Source organism: Chrysemys picta, chromosome 1 (genome assembly GCF_011386835.1).
Source record: "Chrysemys picta bellii isolate R12L10 chromosome 1, ASM1138683v2, whole genome shotgun sequence".
NCBI lineage: Eukaryota > Metazoa > Chordata > Testudines > Emydidae > Chrysemys > Chrysemys picta.
This window is the reverse complement of record NC_088791.1, coordinates 248,591,054-248,598,378: the sequence shown is the minus strand read 5'-3', so window position 1 is coordinate 248,598,378 and position 7,325 is coordinate 248,591,054. Positions and strand designations below refer to the sequence as shown.

At 42.8% G+C, this 7,325-nt stretch overlaps 1 long non-coding RNA gene across 1 annotated transcript; it reads left to right on the top strand.

The window, feature by feature from the left end:
* Nucleotides 1-3,684: 3,684 nt before the first annotated feature.
* On the top strand, nucleotides 3,685-5,491 carry LOC122172566 (uncharacterized). Its single transcript, XR_006172995.2, has 2 exons — nucleotides 3,685-3,783; nucleotides 5,116-5,491. It is a non-coding gene; the product is annotated as an uncharacterized LOC122172566 (long non-coding RNA).
* Nucleotides 5,492-7,325: the final 1,834 nt, after the last annotated feature.

The following is a 7,325-nucleotide window of genomic DNA, read 5'->3' as shown; positions in this document are numbered from 1 at the left end:
TTGTCTTTAAACTCCATGAAAGAATTGAGCCTTTACATATCCTATGTCCTAAAGTTCCCACTGTGATCCTAATTCCATCTATATCTCAGTTGGCTACTTGAAACCTGAAGTTAAGAGATGGAGTTTCAATATTAACAATTTGTTCATTCTGAGAAATTCCTTTGGCAGAGGGTTGTTTATTTCATTGTGGGACTCAAGCCAGCTTGATTAAAATATTAAATGAAAGCAAGATAATAATCTGCAACTCTTTACCCCTTACAACCTATTTTGGGGAATGGATACCTTTGTGGTGTAACTTCTTTCTCATTTCAGTGCGGGTGGAATTTATATGCTTCTGTCCCGTGACTGTTAATGGGAGGTGTTTTGTTATGGTTTTTAAATGAATGCAGTATCACAGTATAGCAAATCCCATAACACATTCTAATATAAAAATATTACAGTTATGAAATTGATAAAGCAAATAGCAGGGAGAGAGAGAATTTAACAGGGGGAGAAAAGATAAGGTATAGTGGAGATAGGTAAGGATATACAGTACCAAACTCAGAGGTGAGTCAGAGGCCTTGTCTTCACTGGGAAAGTCGAGTCTTTAGCTCAACCTGCTAACTTGTGTGAAAACTACAAACTGCCTGAGCTTCACTAGGAATTTACCTGATTAACTAATTTGATTCAAGAACATAGCTTTTTACTGAGTGAAGATACAGCCTAAGGCAGGGGTGGGCAAACTTTTTGGCCCGAAGGCCACATCTGGGTATAGAAATTGTATGGCGGGCCATGAATGCTCACAAAATTGGGGTTGTGGTGTGGGAGAGGGTAGGCTTTGGGGTGGGCCAGAAATGAGGAATTCAGAGTACAGGAGGAGGCTCCAGGCTGGGATGGGGGGGGGGGGGAATGTGAGGGCTCTGGCTGGGGGTGCAGGCTCTGGGGTGGGGCTGGGGATGAGGGTTTTGGGGTGTAGGAGGGTGCTCCAGGCTGAGACCAAGGGGTTTGGAGGGCAGGAGGGGGATCAGGGCCAATGGGTTCCTGGCCAATGGGAGTTGCGGGGGCGATGCTTGGGGCAGGACAGCATGTGTAGCAGAGCCCCCTGGTTACCCCTACGTGTAGGAACCAGAGGGAGGACATGATGCTGCTTCTGGGAGCTGTGTGGAGCGACCCCAGACCCCGTTTCCCAGCAGGAGCTCAAGTGCTGGATTAAAACAGCTGGTAGACTGGATGCGGACCGTGGGCCATAGTTTGCCTATCCCTGGCCTAAGGGAACCGGAAGATAGTTTCATGGCCTGATCCAGCACACACTGACATCAAAGGAAGGATTCCAGTTGACTTCAATCAGCAATGGATAAGACGCTGAATTCATGCAACTATAACCTTTTTCTGGCCTCCTCAGAGGCCACATCCACACTATCAAATTGAATGTCCATTTCAATGTACTGCAGCAGTGTAAGTGCTAGTGTAATTAGCATCAGGTGCAGAGCAGGTTTTCATGACAACTATAAAAACATCCATGTCTTCTCTACGGTAACGCTACACTGGTGTGTCTGGCAATATTGATGCATTGATACTGAAGAATTGGTATTAACATGTGCTAGGAGTAGATGCAGCCAATGTGTACATTACAACAACTTAACTTCCTCCAGAATCCCATTGACCTACATAGCCTCACTATGTAGACTGACTACACCCCTAATTTACACCCACATCATCTCTGCCTTTCACCTTATATTACTGCATAAAGTCACTAGGTACTGTATGCTAGATATTTAAACAGAACAATTCTCCAAAGGTTTTTAACTTTCTTCAGTTTCTAAGCAGTAACCGTCATACCCGAGCAGAAAGAAAAAAGCCATTTGAGACTCTATTCAAAGTAAAAAGACTGTCCTTCTTCTGTAGGAGGTGGCAATATAGCCGCTAAGGCCTCCCTTAACAGATTTTTATACACAAAGTCCTGTTTTATAGGTTAATATAGGCAAAAGATTAACACATCCCTATGCTTAAAACATTCAAACCAACAGATTAGATTTAAGGCCGGCTCCAGGATTTTGGCAGCCCCAAGCAGCCAAAAAAAAAAATAAAAGCCGCGATCGTGATCTGCGGCGGCAATTCGGCGGGAGGTCCTTTGCTCCAAGTGGGAGTGAGGGGCCGTCTGCCGAATTGCAGCCGAATAGCTGGACCTGCTGCACCTCTCCGGAGCAGCCGCCCCAAGCACCTGCTTGCCAGGCTGGTGCCTGGAGCCGGCCCTGATTAGATTAAATGTATATGGGGGTATTGGCTCTAATGAGTAGTTGGAATATACTCTGAGAATAAGAAAAAGACATATAATTACCTAACAAGAGGGAAGATCAAGAAATAACACATTACCACAATTTGGATAACTATTATAATCTGGCACATTCTGATTTAGAATGTGACGAGACAGACCCTGGCAAGCCCTTGTACGGGTGCAGAAAGGACATGTTTATAAGAAGTGTCTCTCCCATATGCCCACCACACACAGCCCCCTTTACACCCTTTCGTGGAGCTGGCCAGAATTCTGATGGGGAGCGTAACTCCTGCTCACTTCTGGAACTCCCATGGAAGTGTGTGGTGTTTGAAAGAGGAGGCACTGGCCAGCAGAGCTGGCTAAGCAAAAAGGGAAATACATGCTTCACCCCTCCTAGGAGTCTCCATAGAGCAGGGGGTCTCAAACTCAATTTACCTTAGGGCCAGTGCCAGTCCTCAAATCCTCCCAGCAGGCCAATAATGTCACTGAAGATGGTGTTCAGAAAAGTAAATGTTTATATTGTATTTTTATTTCGAATTTCTTAGAAATAATAAAACTGTCGTACAACTTTATACAGTTCTTCGCCTGCCAGAGAGTTTTTAGTGTTTGCCAGACACCTGGCAATGCTTCAGTTCTGTGAGTTTGTTGATGTTTGGCCTCAGTGACTGAGCAGTTGAAACTTTCAGGATTGCAGCAAGGTGTGTGCATCAGATAGTTGTGTTCGGTATTTTGACTTGTTTATTCATTGTGAATAAAAGTGACACTGCCTCCATGTCTAACTCTGCCCAGCAACTAATGACGCTGCCTCCATGGCTGACTCAACCCAGCGACTAGTGATGGAATCTCTGTCCCTCTCCCCTAGCCAATGGGAGCTGCGGGGGGCCGCGCCTGCAGCAGACAAAGACGGAAGCATGGCTGCATGGGTATCTCCTCTGCAGGCTGCAGGGGGGAGATTCTCGGACTGCAGATGGCCCGGGGGCCAGGACTTTGAGACCCCTGCCATAGAGAATTCTAGTTGAGTTTTGGGAGCTCCAACTGCTACATGCCCCTCTCAGCACTTTTGTAGATGCCCACTATATCTTGTCCTCTATTTTCTCAGGTTAGTAATATTATTTTCTCCTAAACTTAATTTTCTTCTATAGGTACTCCTCCATTTTATTCTTATTTGCATTCCATTGGCATCTGGAGGCCCCAGCTGAGTCCAGGGCCCCATTGTGCCAGGCACTGATCAAACATACAGTGAGGGACAATATGTGTCCTGAAGAGTTTACAATCTAAACAGACAAGCCATTTTGTCTTTGGAAGTTTCTACGTGTTTCAGTCTCATCTAATGTTTGAAATTTGGTATCAAAAGTAATTACCTCAGAGTCAGGAGAATCAATGTTACTTCCAAGAACCTGACATTTTTCATTCAAAGCTGATTGCACTTTGTCTCTTTTGTCTACTTTTCCAGAAGCTCCCAAATGGACACCCCACAGGAGACTTGCAAGAAAAGGATGCCCTCTCCGGCTCCTTAAAAAGGCGAGGAGGTATGGGTCTTATAAAAGTCACTTTTATCTCCTTCTCTGTCTTTTTTTCCTTCACCACAGCTGATCAGCAAATTTGTCTCCTTTCACTACAAGTCCGGGAAGGATTTTATTTTGCAAGTAGTGACAATTCAGTATTGGTAGAAGAGCTTTGCTATCATGAGCCTTCTTCTCTCAACAGTTTGGACATACCCATGTCAAGTCTAATTTAAAAAATGCGCTAAGTAGTGCTTCTACCACTTGCCTTGGGAGTCTATTCCACAGACTAATGGCTTGATCACTAGAACTTCCATTGACTTCCCTGGAAGTCGGATTTGTCTCTTAGAGATCTCACTATAGGAAGGGGTTTTCCCCTCACCCCTACCCTGACATTGAATCAATATTTTCACTTTCCTAATTTCATCTCATTATATCTCTTTTCATGCAGTACCCTTCTATCTGGCTCACTGTGTTAAATAACATCTCTTGCTTCTTGACATTTACACCCTTCAAATAGTTGTATATCATTATTATGTCCCTTCTGAATTGCTGCTTAGTCAAGATATACATGTTGAATATTTTAACTCAAGCCTGCCCCTCCATCTCTAACCATATTTATTGCTCTTCTCTGAAGACCATCAGATATGTCAATATTTCACTGGTACTCCAGTGCACAGTTGTTCACAACATTCCATGTATGGTAATTCCACAGCCAGAGAGAGGGAGAATATTCCCTTCCTGTCTTGTGACACGATTATTGATTTTTTGCTGCTATATTATCCTGCAAACTTGCATCTAATTTGCTGTGTGCTGTCACACCTAACGGCCTATGCTGAGGGACCCAGACATAACATGGTTGTTTAGCGATATAGTTAGAAAATGATGGCACACTGTACCATAGACAGGATTTTTGAAATAAGTCTCTCTGACATGTTTGTTTTTACAGTGTAGATTTCAGATGATTTCCCCTCATGTGCATTTTCTCTTTTTCTCAAGTAGAATTTCATTTCTTGGGGGTTTTGCCCATGTTTCCTCTATTATTTACCTACCCTCACTGATGTTTGCCAAGTTAGTATCATTAGCAAATTTCATTAACATGGCATTTATTCCCTCTTCTAGATCCTTAGTGATCCACAGATTCATGTGATGCCCTCTCTCCAATTCAGCTCTCTGCCATTTATTGCAACCCTTTTTTTACAGTCCATCAGCCACTTTTCAGTGCATGTCACAGTGTGCGCATCTAAACCACAGAGCACTGTAGCAAACACTAGAACTCAAAACAGTAAACATCCACCATGTTGCCTTCAGCCATTAATTTTGTAATGCTGTTAAAAAGGAATTTGTATTTGTCTCCAGAAATGGGACGGTTCCCTGAGTCTTTGAGGTGCTGGGAAGCAGAAGACCTCCTCATATGTCCTGTCTCCAAGGGGCCTCTTGGAGTGAATGATCAGAAGGGCTGGGGCTTCGGTAACTGGAAAAGGATGTGAGAGGAAATGAGTAACTGGAGAAGGTTGTTGGAAGGAGAGGGGATTTGTGTGATGGAAGGAGTTTGGCTGACCAGAGAGGAAGGATGGTCTAGTGGTTAGGACAGGATTGAATCCAGGACTCTCTTCGTAAACTCCTGAGTACCTGACCCTCTGGATTTTGTTTACAGAATTGATGTAAATTGAAACCATTATGTTTTGAATAGCCTTAAATAAAAGCTAAATGAATAAAGTATTTTAGAACACTGTATAATGATGTATCAACAGCATGTTTTGGGGAAAAAAAAACATTTCCCAAGTTTATCTTCTGTATCTGAAGAAGAACAATCAACATGTTTTAATAAAGTCTTCTTTCCTCTCCCCCCCCCCCCCAATAATAAGCTAATTAAGCTGTGGTGTAAATTCACCAGGAATGAATATGGGCCAATAGATTTATTCTGTAAGATTAAAAACAAGAACTGTGTACTAGCTATGGGGAGGGAACTGCCAAGAGATCTGAAGGTATTTTTCACGAACATCCAGTTGACCTTGTGATGTTTTCATCTCCAGAAGATATAAAGATTCCTTGTTAAATATACTCTATACTAATAAACTATCTTTCTGAATCCAAACTAAATCCATAGTCTGAGATTCTGGATTACTGTAGATAAATCAAACCATGTAGGCAATTCTTACTCATTGGGCTACATAACAAAATATGTAAAAAGCAACAGAGGGTCCTGTGGCACCTTTAAGACTAACAGAAGTTTTGGGAGCATAAGCTTTCGTGGGTAAGAACTTCACTTCTTCAGATGCATCTGAAGGTTCTTACCCACGAAAGCTTATGCTCCCAATACTTCTGTTAGTCTTAAAGGTGCCACAGGACCCTCTGTTGCTTTTTACAGATTCAGACTAACATGGCTACCCCTCTGATACATAACAAAATATATCTGTTAACATCCCACAAGTGTGCTATATTTAGTAGAGCTGGAATTCGTATTTTAGTTCCTCCACAGAAATGTAAAGCTACAGAGAACAGAAAACTCATATATTTAATAGTCTTGCTTTGTTCAGCTACTAATACATTGTTTTACATGGCCTCGGGTTCTCAATGTAGTTAGTATTTCTCCCTGGTTGAACATTCATTGTTAAGGTACAGAGACAGAGAACAAGCACTGATGCCACTGCTGTTCAAAGAGCATATTGGAACATAAACGGTTGGGGGTGGTTTTGCTCCTACAGAACATGACACACAGGGACCTCTGCTTGAGGAAAATTTTAAAATGTTCCTGCTAGTACAAATTGCATCTGTAACCGACAGGCAAGTGTTTCTGAGCTCTGAAATGTGTGTGTGTGTGTGTGCGTGTGTGCGCGTGTGTGTGTCCATTCCAGACAGAGCTGTTGGCCCAATGGGAGTAATTATTTGAACAGGCATCATGTACTTTGTCTTTTGAGCCTCTTTTTTTTTTAAATGGCTAGACTCCACTTTATGTACAGTGTGTAATACATCACCAAATTACAATACCTTTTCATCTCCAGATCACTGGCCACAGAGCCCACGTTTTATAGATTCATAGACTTTAAGGGCAGAATCATGATCATCTAGCTTAAGGTGGTTTGTATTACAGGGCGTGTCAGAACTGGCCTAATAAATCCAAGCACAAATAGGGTCAGTCATTGGTAGGCTAAGCATTGTGGGTCAGTCACTCTGAAGGGCAAACCACTGGAGGAGAAATTTGGCCAAATCTAAAGAAGTACTTTCTAGCTGGCAAACAAGGACCAGGTGGTGACCGACCATACAATACAGTATTTTCTTGTATGTTTCCTGTTCTTTTTTTTTTTTTGGACACACTGCTGCTCACAGGAGTGTTATAATCACATGAAGGGCACAGGGTTCATGTGCCTGGAAGGATTCTGTGCACTTCCCATGCTGTAAAGAATTTATTTTGTTCTGCCCTCTAACTTTTGACATCTTGAGTTTGACCACACTGCCATTTACCACCTGAAGTGCCAGTGACAAAACTTCTGGGAGTCACTACTCTGCTCCCATGCCCAGCTAGCCTCTCAGGATATGTCTACACGGCAATAATGACCCACAGCACT